This window comes from Cryptomeria japonica, chromosome 7 (genome assembly GCF_030272615.1).
Source record: "Cryptomeria japonica chromosome 7, Sugi_1.0, whole genome shotgun sequence".
Taxonomy (NCBI): Eukaryota; Viridiplantae; Streptophyta; class Pinopsida; order Cupressales; family Cupressaceae; genus Cryptomeria; species Cryptomeria japonica.
In genome coordinates, this window is record NC_081411.1 from 282,568,699 (window position 1) to 282,592,464 (window position 23,766).

Here is a 23,766-nt window from a genome sequence, read left to right on the forward strand (position 1 = left end):
ATTCTTTTACCCACCTTTCCCTTCACCTTCTTAACACTCTCATCACCCAACATATCTGTAAAAGTTTTAGAATACAACCTCACAGAACCCAGTGAATCCATGTATGCAAATAACCTGTCACAACAATGGAAGATTCACAAAACACAAAGATTGCTTTGAAAACCTAGAGCAAGAGAATGCAATAATGATAATTAGATTGGTTAAAATTACAAAGGGATCAATCCTTATAAAAGGAGATCAAACCTAAAAAGGAAAACCCTAAAATTAATTAATAATTAATAATAAATTAATTATTAATATTCCTAAGTTTAGCTTCCTAAATTTAGCTTAAGTGAAATAGAGAAAATGCGACTTAATTATTAAATCAATATGATTTAATTAATTAAGTAAACTAATACCTTTTACTCTAATACCCCCCCTTAAGATGATGTTAGGAAGAAGCTAAAAAAAAAAACTAAGGACTAGATGCACGAAAGACAAAAAATGGGTTTTGGAAACAAGGCTTGATGAGGTACCCAATTACAATGAAATCTCTATAAAGTGGAGAAAATGGAGAAAACCCAATGGGAACAAAACTCCTCTCCAAGAAGAGATGAAAGCTCAAGTGAAGGACTAAGAAGCCTCCAAACAATAATGTTCGAAAAAATAGGAACAAAAGATGAGCATGAAGAATCACTGAAGCATGAAGAAGCCGCAAACAATGTCATTGAATGACTGCTATGATACTGAAATAAGAACCTCCTCTGAAACAAAAGATGATCAGGATCAAGAAGACATGAATCTGCATGAGTGCCCTCAATGACAATACTCAAATCTGAATCAGATGGAAAACATAGGCAAAACATCTGTAATCCGAAGATACAAATGGCATGAGTACCAAAAGTCTGAAGAACTAATCAAATGAAAAAATGGAAGGTCACCTCCGAAAATAGGAATGCAAGAGTGTCCATTTGGTAAGTATTCCATCTCACCGAAATGCATGGGTAATCAGTTGCTGTATCTGCCTAGTACATAGGAACAAATACTGAATACATAACTCACTCCAACGCAAAACTAAGGAAGCATTAGCACCAACAGTAGAAACCCCCTCGATAATGCTGACAAGGGAGAGGTATGACAGGTACACTAAATCTGAAAGCCATAATGTAGTGCATGAAGAAGAACCAAGAACATCTGACTATGCAAACATGAAAGTACAAGCAAATACAAAGGGTGTGCAAACCAAGGCACACACGCATGAGAAAGGTATGAAGGAAAACAAAGACAAACATCAAACCCCCAAGACACTTTATATCATAGTGCAAGTACAATAAAGCACAAAACTAGTGTGCAAGATTCCATAATACATGTGCAATACAAAGGCACTTTATCTCAGTGCATTTACAAAATCATAAGTGCTTACAATGAAAGCTCTGAATGTCAAAAAAAGACATAATACTAGAAATGCATGAATAATAGCCAAAAAAGAGTCATCCCACGCAAACTAGAAGTTTCCACGAGCTCATATGTCCAAGTAATTCACCAGAGCGTGAAAACACAAAAAATTGAATAAAATGCACCTGGAGTAAAATCTAGAAAAAGTGCATGGATGTTTGTGAAGAGCTCTATAACACCATCCCAATGCCGCTAGAATCGTGAAAAATAGAGAAACTAGCGAAAAGATATGAGCTTGGGACTGAAAACAACACCTCTGACTTCAAATGGCTATAGAATATACCAGCACAAAAAAAAAGGTGATGAAACCCACAAATTTGGAAAGTAAACGAAACCAGCTTTCCAAAGATATCTTGTTTGCCAAAAAATGATATTGTATGCCCAAATTATGGCCAAAATAAAAAAAACCCCTCTTTTAAGACACAAAGAGGGTCACAGGGGCCATGCAAGCTGTCTGTACTACTGATTGTGCCATTGATGTCAACATGATGACATGCTAATGTCATCATTGAGGCAATGTTCTTTTGTTGCAAAAGGTTGATTTTTTTTTTAATTAAAAAAAATAATCTTTTAACAACATGCACCAACTTGAATTTTTTTTAAAAATAAAAAAAATAAAAAACCCAGCAATCAATTTTTTTTACCAGCTAGTTGATTTTTTTTTTGAAAATATATCTGACACAAGTGCAGGTACAACCGTATGGATTTTTTGTACCTTGAAAAATGTGCCAATAAAAATCATGCCCTAGATGCCCCTATCACCGAAAATTGGCAAATTATATATCAAAATTCATGGAATCAGCCTTCTGAATCCAACTAGGAGGTCCTTTTGGGCCCAAATTGCTCCAAAAAATAGGTGCCCCCTAGATCACAAAAAAAAGCTAAGCCTTCAAACCCTCACAAATCTGGCCTCATGAATAAAAAATTGACAAACAAAAGGTCAATCTTGACTATTTCCCACATGTCGGATTCAATGGTGAGGTTCAAATCAACCCAAATTGCACAAAATATCTGCTTTGGTAGAATCTCTGAATCACAAGAACAGGAAAGCCTCAAGTCTGAAGCTTTGATACCATGAAAAAGTTGAGAAATACAAACTCACAGAACCCAGTGAACACCTGTATGTAAATAACCTGTCACAAGAATAACTGTTGATCTAAAGAACCCCCACTAAAATAGAGGATGATCAGGTAGAGAATACGACAATCTACATGAGTGCCCTCAAATAACACTACTTGAATCAGATGGAAAACAAAGGCAAACAACTGAATTCAAAGATACATATGGCATAAAACACCAAAGCCAATCTGATTATCATTATTGCATTCTCTTACTCTAGGTTTTCAAAGCAATCTTTGTGTTTTGTGAATCTTCCATTGTTGTGACAGGTTATTTGCATACAAGGATTCATTGGGTTCTGTCAGGTTGTATTCTACAACTTTTACATGGTATTAGAGAAAGAATAATAATCAGATTGGTTAGGATTACAAAGGGGTCAATCCTTATAAAAGGAGATCAAACCTAAAAAGGAAAACCCTAAAAGCAATTAATAATTAATAATAAATTAATTATTAATATTCCTAAGTTTAGCTTCCTAAATTTAGCTTAAGTGAAATAGAGAAAAGGTGACTTAATTATTAAATCAATATGATTTAATTAATTAAGTAAACTAATACCTTTTACTCTAACAATATCAATCCTACCAAAAGAATCAATATAGCATTTTTTGGCAGTCCATCTCCTAAAAGTCTTTTTCCTTTACCCTTCACAATGAGCTCCACAACTAACACTATGAAACAAAAAAAAAATCCATTCCAATAGTTGAAGGTGATATAGGGAATCCATTGTGCATATACCTAGTTGGATGTCAAGGGACATGAGTATTTGAAGGTGATATTTTAATTTTGACCGCCTTAGGGGAAGGTAATCCCTATTTTTAGAAGGCCTTCGAGTACTCCCTTTGGAGGGGTATTTATCAACCAAAATAAACATGAGATTGGAACAACAAGGAAATAATAGGGAATCATTTGTGTGTGAAGTGATTGAGAAGGAGAAGATGATAGGAGAAAATGCACTAATAATGCCCTTTTTGAGTAATGTATTTTATCAAATAAAACTTTACTTCATACTAAGCGGAAAGTAAGGACTAATGAAGATGATTAATTAGATATATTACCAATATTTTCTTAATTACCTCTTAAGAAGGCCTCCACATCCTCCATTACTTTCAATTTACCTAAATTAGGGGACTTTAAACCCTTTGTCGATATCCCTATGGCTATCATTATACCTTATTCAATAGTTTTAATCTTATTCCTTTCATTATAACATTCCTTGGAAAATAATATTGTATAATATTTCCATCCTTACAAAATTATATTTAGGATATAGAAAAAAGGAAGCAAGAGTTATTATTTAAAATTTTTGAAAATATTTTCTATCTCACTTGATTTTTATAATTACAAAAATAATATTCAATAATATTTCCATCCTTTAAGAATTCTAGTTAGGAATCAACTTTAAATTTTTCCATGATTTATAGAAAAAAGTATGAGAAGATAAAATAATTTTCAAAATGTCAAAATAGAATAATTCTAGTTGACAATAACATGGGACAATTTTATTTTTTCTTAAAAAAAAATCTAATTGGTGAATGTCTTCTATCTCTATTAAGTCATTTTTAGTTGTCTTATTCATCCTTTATGCAGCTCACTCGATTTTTTATGTAAATATTGTATATTAAAATCAAAAGTTAAAGCATAAAATTTTTTATATTGAAAATAACTCTGAAATTGAATTTGACAAAATTGAATAAAGCAAACAAACCAACCACTAAAAATCAAACAACTTACTTAATCTTAAAGCCTATTACTTGTCATGATTATATTATGAACACAATTAGGCTTATAGGACTTCTACAATGGCAGGAGTAAGAAGTTAGGACAACCTGTGTACACAAAACAAGAAACAAACCCATCTTATTAAACATAAAACGGATTTGATTTGTGTTTAAAAAGAAAAAATTAAATTCGATTTGGTTATAATTGTTTTAATAATATATCTATCAACATTTTTTACAAGAATTTTTCTAAATATAAATATGCTAATTTATAAAATAGGCCCAGCTTATAAAACATAAATTGAATTTTATTTGTGTTTTAAAAGAAAAAATTGAATTTGATAATTTATTTTTAATTGCTTTAATAATAATATCTATGAATGATTTTAACATAAATTTTTAAAAATATAAATATACTAATTTATAGCATTTATAATCCATATATTTTCCAATCCCCTTTTGTTTTTGTTTATCATGTCCCTTGGGTGAATGGTCTTTGCTATAGGCATTTGTAGACGTAAACTAACTTCTAATAATTAAGTGATCAATAGTTGGATATATGGAGAGGCACGCCATTTAGGGGATACGTACCATAGCCGTTATAGCTAACTTTGTGCAACCACATAATTTAAATGGTATATCAGATTTTGACGATTTTTGTTTGGTTGTCTCCGCATGTGACTTAACTGCTAATAGCTATTGTTTTGTCTTCTGGGTAGTAACGATGCACACTGTGGGATCTGTTATGCGTGGAAGGGTCGAAAAGTACACTTTTCAAAGTGTCACCCGATACTTGTTTAAAGATGCACCAATAACTGTGCACTTAAAATCGCCAATACTTATGCACAAAGGCCCTAATAGTTGTATGCTATGGGTACCAATAAAAGTGCACAAATGGGTCAATTATGGACCAAAAAAGCTAAAAAATGAGTGACCATTGACACTGTAATTTATTAATGAACTTTTAGTTATTTGTTTTTTGTTTTTTTTTTAAACTAGTAATTAAAGAATTGAATGTGTAAGAAATGAACGGTTATTAGAACATGAACCGTAACTGATGCACTTCAATCACTATCAAAAAGTTACAGAGCCATATTGAAGTTCCAGTTGTTGTTATGCATGCACTTCAGTTCATTAATGTAGGATAGCTTTTATAAGTTAGCCGGCCAAATTTAGGTTTGAATAAAGATGTGCATTAATGAATGCACTTATACATCCATGTGTTTTGCATCACAAAAGTCTTTCCCTATCCAGCCGTAAAATTATGGTGGCAGTTGGCGAACTTATTAATGGATAAGAAATCTCTTGGACACAACTCGATAATGAAGAAGAATGATTATTTTACAAAAATTAGGGTTTTCTCTTAAACTACTGTATAACTAATAACTACCCCTCGGCGTAGTTATTATTATAGAATCCAGTGGCGTCAGATAATCTGATCTCTGACTCATGCCGTCACCCTGTTATAAATTTTCTCGTTGTAACGTTGCTCTCTCTCAATTTAAATTCTATTCAGAGATTGAAGTTGAGATAATGACTTTTCATCTGTTCCATCAGATGAAGAACTTGTCTATACAAATTTCAAATGATAGCTGAAGGTGAACAAGGAGCTGGAACGTCAAAGACACCACCTTCAAAGTTATCTCCAGGGCTTGGAAGATTTCATCTCAAAGATCTTTCAGCTTGCTAAGGAAACTCTAGCTCTGAGACCCAAGTGTTTATTTGCATTCAACATTTTGTTTTAGGTCACTTTGAAGGTCTCTAAAAACGTAATTTAAAAAAAACAGAAAAAAACAAAAACAAATAAATAGATTTTTAGTTTTTTAATTATATGTCATCCAATCACTCCAAGGTCAATACAGAAGCATTCTAATTTGAGCTTTGTCCGAATCCTAATGTGAACAAGTGATCATAGTCTTAATTGAAGCTTAACACAAATTCTAATATGATGAGCTGTAATAATTCATCCATCTTTATCATTCATCCCTATCTAACTCATCTACCAATCATCATGTTGCAATCTTATTATAATGAGTTTCTCCATCATGAATTTCCTCAAAGTCCACACCATTTTGATGATGATGGAAGTCTTATTGATCAATACAAGCATGAAATAGACAACCTTGATGTCATCATTGGTAGCAAGATTGCCCCAAACGTCTTCCAAAGTCCAATCATTCATCCAAGTTGTCCCATCATGCCTTCATGCTTACCCATTAGCAATCCAAGTAACCAACCATTGACAAGGGAAATTCATTTGGTGCACCATCCACATCTCCCTCTTATCACACACCCACATATAACATGAACATTCAATATTCATGCCTCCATCTTCTCCCCTAGTCATATCCCAACTTCTATCTTTGCACAAAAACATTATCACATTCATCCATGGTTAAAATCCACCATCATCCACCATCATCCACCATCCCATCATCCCCCAATCCATTTTTCAATGCATAATCCTAATCCCGTAGTCATCCCAATTCATCCAATCCATAATTCTAATACCCCCACAATTCTTAAAAACTACCATCCACTTCCTACCTCAATCTACCATCCAATTTCTCCTATCTCAATCCACCATCTAATCCCTCATAGCTCAACCCTCCATCCAATCCTAATTATCCATCTAATCCCACTCCTCCAATCCAAAATCCTAATCCTCTATACCTACTCTTAATCATCCATCTATGCCCAATTGTCCATTTGCTCCTAACTCTCCACCTAAGCCTAAAATAAACAAATATCTCATTCTAGACATACTCCAAGGACTAATAACAAAGAAATTATCGCACAATATACATCTCAAAGTTGTGGAGTCATGTCAACCCACTCAATCATGTAAGGCCACTCGTGATGAGGCCCTTCCCCCTCTCACACCTATAATTCCTCTTCCAACTCACAACACCATCAAAATCGTCTAACCCATTAAAACCATCCAACATCAATTCCAATCTCCTACTCCTGGCATTATCTAACTATAATCTGATGAACCTCACAAATCTCCCATCCTTCCATCTACTCCACATAAATATTATATCCCAACTCTTCCATCATGCCATCCATAATAGTCCAACAATGCCAATAACTTGGCCCAAAGCATGTTAAAATACTTGCACTCATCTAAATCACAATCCTACCTACTCCATCTCATAATACCTTAGCATCCTTTTATCCAAATCAAGTTCCTGTCATCCCACCTTCTTCATCTCATGAGCCCTTATCATACCCTCATCCAAATCAAGATCTTGTCATCCCACCTTCTCCATCTCATGACTCTTGGTCATCCCCTCATTAATTTCAAGATCCTACCACTTCATCTAATACCTCTTATGATACTTTATCTCCTCCCATCCAGGCCATCCCAATACCATCACCTTGTCCTCTTAGTTCACTTACATTCACCCATGGTGATTCTCTTTTAGCAAAAGAATAGTTCATATCCACCACCCACCCTTCACCTAATATGGGCTCGCATCTTGTTTCTAGAATAAAATGTATCTTACTTTAAATCGAATTCTAAATAATATAAATGTCAAGGTAAAGACTTAGGCATACATGAGAAAGGTACCTTATAGCCCATCAATATCAATGAAAATCCATGATCACTAGGTCTTGGTTACATATCCCAAGGCACTCAATACAAAAATGTTAATACAAAACCTTTGTGAAACCCAAGCATACTACTTCCAAAACCATAACGAATCCTCCACATCACTTCTCTAAATCACTTATTTTAATCCCCCCTCCTCTATCATACCAACCTAAAACAACTACCCATATTTTTCCTGCATCCTCTAAATCTATTTTGGCTTCTTATATCCCAAAATCCACCATCCCATATCCTACATATTCTAAATCTATCTTGGGTCCTTATATCCCAAAATCACATCATCTATCTTACCCTACTCATCCCTTCATCCACTAATCCCATATCCCTATCACCCATTATAAACATCCCATTCAATATCAACAAAGGCACATATCCTTGATCCTTATCAAACATCCCACCTCCATCACACCATTCATATCCCATCCACATATTTCATCTTCTAGCACTCCCACCATCACTACCATATGTAAGATGTTTGGATGTCAAATGAAGAAATTTGTGAAAAGAAAAAAACCCACCAAAATCTAAAGATCTCTACGTCCCCTTAAAAATACATGATCAAACAAAGCAACATCTAATCTAAAAATTAAATAAATATTGAAGGTCACAAAGGCCCACCAAATAAAAAATAAAAACTATGTGGATCCCAAAGTAGAAAGAAGTTACCATGCATCCAAAATCAAAATCCATAATGACATCCAAATTTGCTAATTCACAGGCTTAGAATCCCTCTCCTACATCTACTAAATCCATTTTAGGTCCCCATGTCCTAAAATTCCCTTGTTACAAGTGCGGTTACCATTGCACCAAAATATTGACCTATTATTTCTTGATACAACCACTAGACTTATAGAATCCACAACAGACTATTAAGCCATGTCACAAACCCAAGCACTACATTGCACAACACAAGTAGACCAAGGGCGCAAACCTTGCAACAATCCCCCCCAGCGCAAGCGAGGGGTTTGAACCTATGACCAAGCTTTGATACCACATGTTACAAGTGTGGTTGTCATTGCACCAAAAGATTGACATGTTAATGCTCGATACAACCACTAGACTTATAGAATCCACATGAGGCGGTTAAGCCATCTCACAAACCCAAGCACTGCACTACACAACACAAGGAGACCAAGGGAACACACCTTGCAACATCCCTATCTTGAATCCTCCATCATACCAACATCATCCATCTATTTTCCTCCACTTCGTCATCACTCATCAAAACATGTGCCAATATTGGTCTTGATAACATCCCCCATCACACTCTCATTCCATTCTTCCATCAAAACACTTTCCAACACCTTATCCCTTATCCTACGTATCTCCCCCATCAAAGCATTCTAATCCATGCCTTTTTATAATCCACTCATGCTACTAAGGTTGTACCAACATTCAATTATCCCTCCAAATGGGATCATGTTACCATGGTATGGAACTATATTCTTGAATCCATCCTCCACCTCCCTAACAACCCTCCTCCAAATCCACTTACACTCATCCTTCTACATCCCATACTATTACACAATCCCAAAAAAAATCAAAAAGGAAAAAGAAAAAGAAAATTAAAAAGAAAAATCTGGATCTAATGGTGAAAACTTGAAAAATAGGCATCATGTGTGGGTTCCTCAATCCACTCCCTCTCTACACTTGGGGGAAAATCCATACTCGCAACATATCCAAAATCTTCTCCATCCAACCTACCTATCATACCAATCATATTCTATCCTTTCTAATCCTTCCATCCATCTCAATAGCATGAAAAATATTCATACATGCTTTGAACACCTCTAGGCATTCATTCCCATCCTACAACTTTCATCCCATCACCCTCTTGTACTTCAATCCTTAATTTCATCCAATCGTCCATAAAATTCATAATTTCTACCATATGATCCTTCTACCCACCTTTGTATTCCTTGTCCACCCAATATTATATCATCCATCTGTCTCCCTTATCCTCCCATAATATTGTTGTAGTGTCACAAATTATACCCCGTGTAATTCTACACTACATAAGTGCCTTCGATTTACACTGACTAGAGAACTCCTTGAAGACTTTATCCTTTTGTCCATCTCACTAGCCCTGTCAACCTTTGCCTTGTCCTTTTGTCAACTATATTTATTGATTGACTCATAGACACTAGTATGTCGTGGATACGTCTGTGTGCCGCACTCATGTCTCGTGAATCTAATAGCTTAAAGGTGGTCGTTTGAGTATTACACTTGCAAGTAGAAGATTCCCATAACGTCTCTACATGTGACCACCACCATCCACCTTCATCCAACATGCATATCCTCTCCTCTGGAGCTCATTTTTCACTCTCTAATCACCCATTCAATCTCTCAAGTCATCCAATCCATCTCTTGAGCTTTGATTTTAATCTTACTACTATTTTCTTGCATCTGCGATCGCCTAGAAGCCCTCTTTGGTTGCATACTCAACTCTCTCACATTACCACCACCATCATGCTCTGAGGAAGATTTCTTTCAGTGAGGTAGGAAAATGGAAAACATCAAAGCAATATGATATTAGGCAACCACAAACCTAAATTGAAATGAAATTAAATCCTAATACACTCAATAAAGGAACATAGATAAAACATTTAAAATAACGCAAACCATATGCATATGTTCCCTTCATTGACCTCCATTGTTCTTCTTTCTCCTTCAAGTTGTTGTGGGTCTCACCTACAATGCAAGTGTATTTGAAAGTAAGATGATAAGATGATAAAATGATTTAGAAAGCATAAGGATACTCGAAATATGGTTGAAAATCAATGAGAAAAGAGAGCTCAATTTATAGAAAAATTGTGGATTGATTGGATGGTTAAGATTGATTTGAGACTGAAAATAATCAACAGACAAGATTAAGTGCATAACAGAGCTGCCATTCGGGGAAGGATGAATATAGAAGAAAGCAAATGAGAAGATATCATGAGAATAAATAAGAAATCCTTTAATTATCTTCTCATAAATACCAAATTAGCAAGTTGAAAATATGAGGAAGATTTTAATAATTAAAAATTAATAATTATCTTCATTTGAAAAGATAAATAGAAGAATTAAAAATAAATAAATAAAATTATCCTCTCACAAAAAGCAGATTGATTTTTGAAAATCAAGGAAAGATATTAGTTCCCAAATTTGAAAATTAGGATGATTTTATAAGAAGATTTAATAATTAAAAATTATTAAATATCTCAAATAAGAGGATAAAACAAAAGAATAAAAAATGAAGAAAAGCAAGAAATAAAGATGAATTAATAAATAAAATTTATTAATTATCCTTATTTTGGAGGAAGATAAATATGATAAATTAATAAACAAGATTTATTAATTTAATGTTCATATTTATGAATTAGTTAATTAAATAAAATGAATTTATTTAATTAATGAACAAAGGGAACAAATAAATAAATTATCTAATTTATTTATTTAGGACTTAAAAGAATTGTTAGTAAAAGGGGGTTTGATTAATTAATTAGACCTAAGAGGCACTATTTGCATGATATGTTAAAAAATAGGAGACACAGATGTTGACCATTTTTTAGTGTCTACATTTTGCCCCTCTTTGAGACAATGCGATTTTGAGTGTTGTTTCAAAGAAAAAAAATTGAGAAATCATGCCTCAGCAAACCGAGGGATGGAGGTAGGATGCCCCCTCGAGAGATTGTTTATGTATGAAAGAAATGAATGATCTCTCGAAAGAAGAGAATAATGTTAGGTGAAAGTAGAAAAATGAGGAAAGAGATTTATTTAGTAAGAAGTGAAGAATGTTAATGGATTGTAGGACATGGTTGATTGATATCAAATGAAGAAATTCTTGATTGATTAGATTGAATAGATAGAATGCTAATGATTGATTTGATGAATAGATAGAAGGATTGATGGGATAGAATAAATGTTAGCCAGAAGAAATACAAATGAGAATTAAAGAATGATTAGTGTGATAAAATTTTGCTTTCACAAATGCTGATGGTAGGTGAGAACCTTTATTTGATATGGTAAAATGGATGCGGCGCACCATGGCAATGAAGGCCAGGTCAATAACACAATCCCTTTGCATAAAACAAACATGTTGCAGACAAGGAATGGTTCAACCATCCTAAGACATACTTGCCCCAGAATAATATGAAACACCCCACAAACGGAAGACAAAAGCAAAAGACCATGAGCCATCTTGACCACTCTAAATCACTTAGTGACATCATCGAGTAGCATAGGGACATGATCAAAGAGAAATCAATGAAAAAATAAGATTCACAAATTCAAACAAGTCAAACAACCATTATGATCTTGTTGACAAATTTGATAATGTTGTGATAAAAGGACAATCATGTTGTCTGGTTTTAGGGAATGCAGTACCTCATCTAAGATAGGACACAGTCTGGTTTTGAGTATACCACACCCTGTATAAGACCCATGATAATATTTGATAAGGACTAGTGATAATGATGTTGATTGATTGATAAGACAATTGACGAGTTTGAATGCTTGGTTTATTGAAAAGTTCATCTGTTAATGCATGATTTGTTAAGCATGGTGTTGTAACATGTTATCTGCTTGTTGTCTACACAAATGTTTGTCTATGTACAAAAGGGATAGTTTATTGCTGAAATGAAACAAAATTATTGTTTTTGTATTTTTTGTGTTTTTGAATATATTTGATTTTTAGGGCTTTTTTCAAGACATTTTACCGTTTTTTTTGGAATTATTTCAAGACATTTTTCGATGTTTTTGGATTATTTCAGGACATTTTTTGAATGTTTTTGGATTATTCCAGGATATTTTTTCGATGTTTTTGAATGTTTTTATGATTTTATCCTCACTGTCTAGCAAGGCAAGGAATATGACAAATGGATAAAAAAGCTTGCTGAAATGTTGGTGGATAGAAGGAAGACAAAGACTATTTATTATGGAGACAAAGTGGACTCAACTTCTAAGGGCTATAGTGCAATGGGATAATGTATTGGATATGAAAATGTAAAGAAAATGACATGGCATGAGGGACATGTCAAGAGATTTTTGAATCCATGTTTTGCATTTTACATCCTTATGTCAGATCAAGATCAAGGGACGAGTGTATGGACAATGATAGGATATGGATAGGACAAGAAATATCGAAACTGGATAAGGGATATGAATTGAAGGTTGTGATAGGCTAAGGGATAGTGGCAAAAGGTTGCAATAAGCCAAGGAATATGGATGAAAGGTTGTAATAAGCCAATGGATAAAGACCAAAAGTTGTGATAGATTGAAAGTTGCGAATAGGATGCATGATGCTCATGAAGATCCTCATCCTTGTCAAGATCAAAGGTGGAAAAGGGAATATGGACATGAGGGTATGATAGGGGTACAATAGGATATGAAGGGTGTGACAAGGGTGTGATAGGATAATAGGATAATGAAGGACAATAGGATATGATAGCATAAATGAAATGTGCCCCCAAGTATGGTATGCAAGAAGTTCATGGATTATGCATGACGCCTATTTGCTAGATTATCATCATGGTACTTGCCCAAGGCACTTGTTTTCCAGGTTTTCACCAATAGGCGAATTATTTCTCTCTTTTTTTCTTTTTTTCCTTTTTTTATTCTTTCTTTTTTTGACTTCTTTTTTGTTTTTTTGTTTTGTTTTTTGCCTTTTTTTTGTATTTTGACTTTTGGAAGAAAATGGAGATATGATAGAAGATGGAATACAAACTCAAGCATATTTTTGTTTGAATGGTAGCCTTGAAAAATGGACCATAACTTTTAAAAGCATGCTCAAAGATGTTGGCAAGACAATGACATGGAAATGAGATGGGACTAAGGTAAGGATTTATGCAAAAGATTGGATATAATGGATTAAAGGATAGAAAATATGCATTAGATAATGGATGGGGTATTGGAATAATTTTTCTTGAGTGGATAGAAATTTTGGCAAGATCAACATTGGCACACACCTTAAGGGGTGATGGACTGATGGAGGAAAAATAGATTTTGGATATTGAGATTTTGATGGAGGAAAGGCTAGGGATTTTGGGACATAATGACCCAAAATGGATGATGGAGGAATAGATTTGAAATATTTGGATGAAGGAATAACAGTTTTGGATGCCAAGTTAGATTTTTCTTTAGATTGTTGTGCTTCAAGGAGCTACTTAGGGTTCGAGATGGTTTTTTATTTTTCATTTTTGTGTGGTTCCTTGGTTTGCATTGCTTGCACAAGGGATTTAAAAACCCATATAGCCTTTGACTTTTATTTTTGAGAAATGGGCCTATATGGCCTTTTGGATACTTCTTTTTCTTTTTGGATCAATTTTTTCTTTTTTTTGACATGTCGATTAGATGGGACATGTTGATCCTTAAAATACATGTGGATTTTTGGACATGAATTTTATGCCTGACATCCAAATTGCTTGGAGAAGGAAAAGAATGCATGGATGGATATGAATGATATGGATGTCTTTTGGATGGATGGAAGGTGCTCAAAGATGTGTGCTTTTTTTGACCTTGCATAGGGGATGAAGGGATATAAGGACCTAAGATGGATGGAAGGGATGAAAGGGACAACATATATTTGGATTTAGGTTGAGGGATACCAACGTCTTGAGGAATGTCATTGATACCATGACCATTAATATTTTCTTTAAAATGGAGGGATTATTGCTTGTGGAGGTCTACCCCTTTGCCTTTATAAATATTTTGACCTATAGAAGACTCTTTACTTTGGGAAGAAGGCATGAGTCCATTATGGGGGGAATATGATATGATGGGAATGATGGGATCATGAAGTTGATCAGACTTGACCAAGGTGGAGGAGCCAATTGTGCATGTAGGGGGTTCATAAAAATTTTGCACCAACATGTTAGAATCATGAGGGGGATCAAGATCAATGACAGGCTCTTCATGAGATGGAATGAGAGGAATAATGGGATCATCAAAAGAAATGAGATCTTGGAGTGTTTATGGAGGATTAAGACAAGGAGATGCAGGAACAAAGGGATCATGTGCCAGATTTAAAGGGATAATTTGATCTTGACAAGGAGGAAGATTATTGGATTCCTCTTTAAAGGTTCTTTGCTCTTGGATTTCAATGTTATCATTAGGAAGAATGGAAGGGATATCTTGACCTTGCTCAGGGAGTGGAATGTCAATAGGGTTTGTAATGGTATTATGTTCTAGGATATAATGGATAGGAATAGGGGGATCATCATGAGTGTCTGGGAAGATGGTATCCTAGTCAACAACTGGATTGGATGATAAGGTTTCAGGATCTTGATCTATGTCAAGACTTATTTCTTTGTGCTCTAAATTATCCTCTTGAGATGGGGATGGACTTTGGATATGCATGGGGGATTTTGGCAAGGGATCAATGCTTTGACATGAGGGAGATGGAATTTGAATGAGACTCTCTAAAAGAGAAGCATTCGATGGCATTAAATCTTGTTTTTCCAAATAGTACAAGGGATTTACATAAAGACATAGATTAGCATGCATTTCTATTGTAGATAGCCCTTGGGAGGATGCATTATTTGATGTATCATTTGGAGGTGATGGTGGAAATTGCTCTTGTGAAGTTATAGGAGATGATATCAGAGGTTCCTACGAAGATTCAAATGGTTTAGGAATAGAGGCCACTGCAGAGTCAATATGTTTATGAGGGGATGAGCCATTGCTAGACATGAGCATATGATTTTGATCTTTTTCAGAAAAATCACTTAGGACTCTCTTTAAGAGCTTTGTAATAGAGCCATTTTTCTTTGGAGAAGCATTTGAATCCTTGTGAGGTTTTGGCATGGTTAGGTTTTGATTTTGGACTTGTTTGAAGGTGATTCGGCTTTGGTTTGATGTTACATTTTGATTTTGGATTAGGTGTTGGTTGAATTGGTCTGATATGTTTGAAATTTGTCTTGGTGTGAGTTGAAACTTTTGTTTTTGAATTGGTGGTTGTAGTTGTTGATATTGACTTGTTGAATGATATTGTTGTTGTTGGTACTTGACTATTGGTTGAAACATTTGTTGACAATGTGTATTTGGTTGAGAATATTGTTGAAATTGCACCATTGATTGTGTTGGCTGGATATGTTGGACAATTGGTTGTGTATGTTGGACCATTGGTTGTGTATGTTGGATCATTGATTGTTGTTGGATCATTGGTCATTGTTGGATCATTGGTTGTGTTGGTTTAAAATGTTGGACCATTGTTTGTTGATTCATCATTTGATTGAACGAAGTTTGATCGAATAAAGTTTAGCTTGGGATTTGGTTGAACAAGGTTTGATTTGGGGCTTGGTTCAAGTTTGTGCTCGTTGCTTTAAATTGTTTCATCATCTCTATTTGTGCGAGGAGAGTTGGTACATTTGATCGTTCGATGAGAGCTTTTACATCAATTGGCTCAATACTTGGATTTGGACCTTGAAATTTTTGAAATAGTTTGGACATTTGGGACCTATTTTTTTATGGTTTTTCATGCTTTTTGTTCCAAGATCTCTTTTTCTCGAGCTAGTTTTTCCTCTAGTTGTTGTATTTGGAACCTTGTTTCAACATAAAAAGTTTGATCAATGTTGCCTTGTTGTTGGGTTGGATAGAATTATGATTTCCTTGGATCAAAACTTGATTGCATTGTGTTATTCATTGGATCAATCATTAATTGGTATGTCAAACTTTGTTGCATCATAGGAGCTTGGAACCTTATTTCAATAGGCATGTCACTATTCAATATTTTTGGGATTTTTGAAATTTTAAAATGATAGTGATATGCAACTAAGTGCAATGATAATGCAACTTATGTTTTTGTTTTTTTGGGAATTTTTGGAATGACAAGGGTATGAAACTAAGTGCAACCTAGATGATTGACAATGCAACTTATGTTTTGGACTTTTCAAGATTTGGACAAACTTTAAAATGCAACCCTAAAGATGTGATCCTTAGGAAATTGAAATGAAGTCTAGACCCTAAAAGGATAAAGGACAAAATGACAATAGGACAAATTGACAACGTCTCACCTATATGCTTGGATACTAATATTTGACAAAATGATGTTGATGAAAAATGGACAAATGTTGGACAAGGTCAAGACTCTCTAACAATGACTTAGGGTTTAATCTCAAGTTTTGAATTTTCAATTTTGGCAAAACCAAAATTTGAGACTATTATGCAAAAGGACAATGATAATGAAAAAAACCTAGGGTATGGATCCAAGGTATAATATGATAATTACCTAAGTTATGAAGAGACTTTAAGGGTGTAAATGCAACCTTGTGTTATGATATGGACAAAAAATGTTTATGACCTAATGATATGGCTTAGGGTTATATGATATGACCTAATGTTATGAAATCTAATGACTTTTGGGACAATGATATGATCTAATGTTATGAGACTAAATGACTAAGGACCAATGACCTAATGCTATGAGACCAAGGATGTAATTGCAAATGTATGATTTTGTTTAGTATGACCTAAGTGAAGACCTAATTTAGGTATTGACAATGATTATGAAAAATGTAACCTAAATGAGGACCTATTTTGGATATAATAATGATAATATCATCTAAATGAGGACCTATCTTTGGTATGCAAATTGACACTTAAGTGAGGACCTAATTTGGGTATGCAAAATGACAATGCAAGACCTAGGGAAAATGATTTTAAACCTAAGTGCAAAATAAGGACACTACAAATGAGATTGACTAAAATGAAGAGTAATGATTATGTCCTAAGACCTAAGTTTGGACTATGCAAAGTCTAACCCTAAGTGACATGTATTTTGAGACAAGAATTTCCAATGTTTTGACAAGACATGTTTGAATGTTTGATGAATACTTGGACAAGATTTTGGACCTTTGTTTGAACCTTGTTTTGATTTGAAACTTGTGTTTGACTTGTTGGAATTTGTTTGAACTTTGATAACCAAGGTTGTTTATGACCACTTGTGTTTTTTATTCAACTTTTGGCAAACATAGAAGACAAAATGTTTGTTGGACCTTGACACAAAACAATCATTCACCTTCACAACATTTCCTAAGGCTGGCAAGGACAATATCTATTGAATCCTCTTACCATAAAATGCCACATTCAACCGTATAGTTAGAAGCTTGGTAGCACTGGCACCTCTCCACAACACTCACTTCTACGGGCATACCAAGCTTCAAATTTAAGGGGCATCACTTACCAAGAATTTACTATCTCTAATTGAGAGGTACATGAGAGGTTTCTTCGACATGCATGTATCACAATGCCTGAGTCAACAAATAGAGGGATTTTGTTCTCTAAACACAAGAGGTTTTAGTCAAGGCATTCCTTCGGGTGGACATAGATCTGGTGAGTTTAATCGTCGCTATGCCATTCGAGCACCCGTTGCCTACAAATTTCATTGCAAACATAGTTATTTAAAGTGGTTTGGAAGAGCTTGGCCTTAACTCGTCACCACTTTGGGTTATTCCCTCTCACCAATGCCTATGCGAAGTGCCAGGAAAATTGGGAGGTAGACCCACTTCTAAGGGTAAAAACACACAAGCAAAATAAAAGAAGACATGACAATCATTGATTGTTTAACCATTAGAAAATGAAATGTTCATTGATCCATTTGCATCCTAATTAAGACTAGATGAGGTTAATTTCACCTTAATTTGAAAAGGATTTGATCAAATTGAACCGTTATTAAATGCAATTTGTTGTTCATTTTAAACCTTTTGCATGCATGAAATATGAAATTTGTTGTTCTTTGATCCAAATCCTAATTAATACTATGTGAGAATTGTAGGATTCATTCAAATTTCCTAATTAGGCTATGTGAAAAATTGTTATTCATTAAAACCTCCTGATTAGGCTATGTGAGAAATTGTTGTTCATTAAAACCTCCTAATTAGGCTATGTGAAAAATTGTTTTTCATTAAAACCTCCTAATTAGGCTATGTGAGAAATTGTTGTTCATTAAAACCTCCTAATTAGGCTATGTGAAAAATTGTTGTTCATTAAAACCTCCTAATTAGGCTATGTGAGAAATTGTTGTTCATTAAAACCTCCTAATTAGGCTATGTGAAAATTTGTTGTTCATTAAAATCTCATAATTAGGCTATGTGAGAAATTGTTGTTCATTGCATGTTAACAAATCCTGCATGAATCATTGTTTAAAATCCATAAAACCCACATGCAAAAATAGATCCTCACGTAAAACCTGCATGCAACAACAAATTAGTTCAAAAAACCTGCATGCAATAATGGATTAGTTCATGGAATAATATTTGTACTCCTAAGAAGTATGGGGGCTTGGGATTAATAAATATTACTTTTATGAATAATGCTTTGTTAGCTAAACAAATCTGGAGAATAAAAGGGGAGGAAAGAGAATGGAATTTAATGTGGAAAAAGAAATATCTTTACATGCAACCTTATGAGGAAGAATTTATGGAAAATAATTTTTTGGTTGAAGGTTCTACTATTTGGAATGTAGTTCAAACAGCTAAAGATTGGGCAGCAGCTGGAAGAATGTGGAAATTGGGGAATGGGAGAATTATTAGATTTTGGGAGGATGGATGGCTTACGGATAAACCGCTGGAGGAAATTCCTATCTTTAAGGAATGGAAAGGCTGGTTCAAAAGTAGGTATCAAGGCTTTGTTAGAAACTATTGGATAAATGGGAAATGGATTGAGTTCAGCTAGCATTGTCCGGGATTAAAATGTCTAGAGATTCTGCTTTCTTCTAAAAATTTTAGGGACAACGTTGAGGATTCTATGATTTGGAAGGAAACTTTGGATGGGAAATATTTTGTGTTTTCAGCAGTGTCTATCCACAACAAAGTGTTGGGCGAGATCCCTTTGCGTGCTAAATTATGGATAAAGAAGTTGATGCCCAAAATTAATATCTTCTTTTGGACTTTTATCCAAAATAAGGTGTTAACTCTTGATAATCTCCACAAACGTGGATTTGTTTTTCCTAACAGGTGTTCTCTTTGTTGCAGGGAGGAGGAGTCTACTTGTCATATCCTCTACTAGTGTAATTTTAGTCAGGAAATTTGGAATATGATTTTCAGTAGGTGGAAGTTGTGCTAGGTTTTCCCGAATTCTTTGGAAGAGTTTTGGCAACAATGGTTTTGTCCTACTTCCAATTCTAAGAATGTTGAGCTTTGGAAACTTACTCTCCCTAATGTTATATGGAACATTTGGGAGGAGCATAACAACAAGATTTTTAGGGACAAAAGTGCTAACCCTCAAGTGGTGGTGGATAAAATCTATAGAGGGATTTTTGAATGTTTAAATGGGACTGATCATGGTTTAGCTGCTAAAGAAGACTTTAATGAAAGATAGAATTTATCCAATAACAAAATCAGTGTGGATAAGGGTCGGGATGGTCTTGCATGGTGCTTTCCTTCTCAGGGATGGATTAAGGCCAACTTTGATGGGGCGTCTAAGGGGAATCCAAGGAAAGCTGGTTATGGGGGAATTGTTAGGAATTTTGCTGGAAGTTGCATTGTGGTAGTTGTTGGCCCCTTGGGTAATCAGACCAATCATTATGCTGAAGCTGCTACGGTGTTGAACCCTTTGATTATTGTAAAAGATCTTAATCATGATAATCTATGGTTGGAAGGAGATTCTCTTAACATAATTAAATGCCTTAAGGGAGAAATTGAGCCTTCATGGACTATAGAAAATATTATTTTTAGAGCTAGAGAAATAATTGCTAGCTTTAAATTTATTATTATAGAGCATGCCAATAGAGAAAAAAATGGGGTTGCGGATGGGCTAGCGAACCTAGGCATTATGTCCGAAGCCCAATGTATATGGAATGGGGAAGTTAATATGGATTTTAATATTAAAGATCTTATCAGAAAGGGAAAATTTATGGGGAAAAAGGGATCACATGATTAATCATGAATGTTGTAATGAGTAATATTCAAATGTTTAGAAAGGTAATGATGACACGTCAGAACGATAGAGTCCTAATAAAAAATATTAATTTACCGCACACTTTGTGGGTATGCATTTTCAAAATTTCGAGTGTCATTGGGAAGAAAGTTTCAAAGTTGCAAAAGAGAAGAAACTATAAATCGAATTCTATAATGGGGGGAATCTAAGAAGAGAGGAATTTGATAATATTTTGACATAGAAGGAGATGCCTAAGGTTTGGGCTAAGTTGGAGAAAGGATTCATGACAAATTTCATGGAAATGTTGGTTGACTATGATAAAGGCAGAGTTAACTTAGTGGTCACCAAAGTCATTGAAAATTGGATTAACAGATCCTTCAAAATTCATGGTGTTAGGTTTAAGTTGGATGCGGATCTCATAGTGATGGTTACAAGTATGCCCCACTCTGGTCTTAACTTCTTTAGAGACCTGAAAGTGTCTAATAACGCTATTAAACTTTTTCTGCGAAAAGAGAAGGAGAGAGCAAAAATAGGAAAAGCTACAGGGGGGGAGGGGGTTTATGATGCTTCCAATATTAAGAAAATTTGGGGTTGTGTGCTCAATGCCATCATGGAATATATTACTGTGGAGGGTCATTTTACCAGGGTCCACACATACCATTTTGTGCTTTTAAATCATTTCAGACATGAGATGAGGATATCTCTTCCTTATTACCTCTTTAGGTCTTTGTTGTGGTCTCTGAATACATAGCAAGAACCATGCCTCATTTGTGATTCATAGCGGCCTTATTTTGCTCATTTATGAGCATTGCAAGATCCTGGCTATCCAGGAAAACAAGAGATTGTCGACGTCTCCTAGGAAAGGCAAGAGGAAGATGGAGGAAGGTGGGCCTAGCAAGGAAGAGGGTACACAGAGCAAAAAAGGTTAAAAAGCTACTTTGGAGAAAATTCAAGAGGATACAGGTAATTAGAAGAACATGGAGATTGAATTTGAGGACATTGGTAAAGATGGAAGTGAGATGGAGACTGATGAGTCTGATGGAGAGGAGAGTTGGAAGGAAGAGGAAGTGGGAGAAGAGGAAGGTGGAGCTGAGGAAGTTTCTAGTCAAAATAGTCTGACCCACAGTATGAGCATAAGAATTGTTAACGGTCAGCCACTGGAAGAACAAGACAAGGTTAATGAGGAAAAGGAAATGGAAATTGAGCAGGAAAAGGACAAGGAAACTGAGCAGGAGAAGGATAAGGAGAATTTGAGTAGGTGTCGGGATAAAGATGGAGAGGGGATTATTCTGGACAAACTCAAAAACCAGTATGAGGCTCGCATGGGTTTTGACAGGTGGGTTTATGAAGGAATCAATAAGATGGGAAAAACTGAGAAACAGAAGGAAGAAAAAGGAAAGAAAGCCGAAATAAACCAGGAACAGTGGAAAAAATGAATGGAGGAAAAATTGGAGAAGCTGGAAGCTTAGATAGGTAATCTTGAGGAAGGAAAAATAGCTATGAAAAACTTTCTGATGATGATTCTGGATATCCTTACCTCTGTTACTAAGAATTTAGAGGATATGTCCAAGTTCCTTGAAGGTTCTAGAACCACCAAACCTGTAGTGGATCTTGACATTGATGAGGATGCTATTGAGGTAGGAATAGTGGAAAGTGCTCTTGGTGGTGCAGCGAAAAGAACAAGGGCAAGCATGAAAAAAGTTGTTGCAGCCTCTTCCAAGGATATCCCTAAGCTTAGGGATAATATCAAATATTTGCAAGGGATTAGCAGAAATTTGGCTAATATCCTAAAAAACATGAAGTAATTTGTTTTTCTATCTCGTTTATGTTTTAGTTGGACTTGGCTGGTTTTGTAAGGCCTTTTTGCTGGTTTATGCCCATGATTATGCTGGTTTTTTGGCAGTTTGTCTTTTCTTGTTGCTTAATGCTTTTATCTCTTAAGGATATTTTGTAAAGGGTTTCAGGATCCCTTCAAAACCTGCTTTTCCCGTAATAAAAAATAATGGATTACTGCAAAAAATACACTTGCAACAATAAATCAACACTTGAAATCTGCATGCAATAACAAATTAGTTCAAAAAAACCTACATGCAACAACAAATTAGTTCAAAAAAACCTACATGCAACAATGGATAAGCACATAAAACCTGCATGCAAATAGATTCATAGAATTATTAGCTTTTGCATGTTCACGTCGGGTTCACAAGAAAATGTGAGGTAGGAAAATGGAAAACATCAAAGCAATATGATATTAGGCAACCACAAACCTAAATTGCAATGAAATTAAATCCTAATACACTCAATAAAGGAATGAAGATAAAACATTCAAAATAACGCAAACCATATGTAAATGTTCCCTTCATTGACCTCCATTATTCTTCTTTCTCCTTCAAATTGTTGTGGGTCTCACCTACAATGCAAGTGTATTTGATAGAAAGATGATAAAATGATTTAGACGGCATAAGGATACTCGAAATGTGGTTGAAAATCAATGACAAAAGAGAGCTCAATTTATAAAAAAATTATGGATTGATTGGATGGCTAAGATTGATTCGAGACTGAAAATAATCAATGGACAAGATTGAGTGCCCAACAGAGCTACCATTTGGGGAAGGATGAATATAGAAGAAAGCAAAAGAGAAGATATCATGAGAATAAATAATAAATCCTTTAATTATCTTCGCATAAATACCAAATCAGCAAGTTGAAAATATGAGGAAGATTTTAATAATTAAAAATTATTAAATATCTTCATTCGACAAGATAAATAGAAGAATTAAAAATAAATAAATAAAATTATCCTCTCACAAAAAGCATATTTTTGAAGATGCATACCTCATTTTTTAATTTAAAAATTAAGATTAGTGATATATTGCCAAAAAGATTGATTTTTGAAAATCAAGGAAAGATATTAGTTTCCAAATTTGAAAATTAGGAGGATTTTATGAGAAAATTTAATTATTAAAAATTATTAAATATCTCGAAATAAGAGGATAAAACAAAAGAATAAAAATTAAGAAAA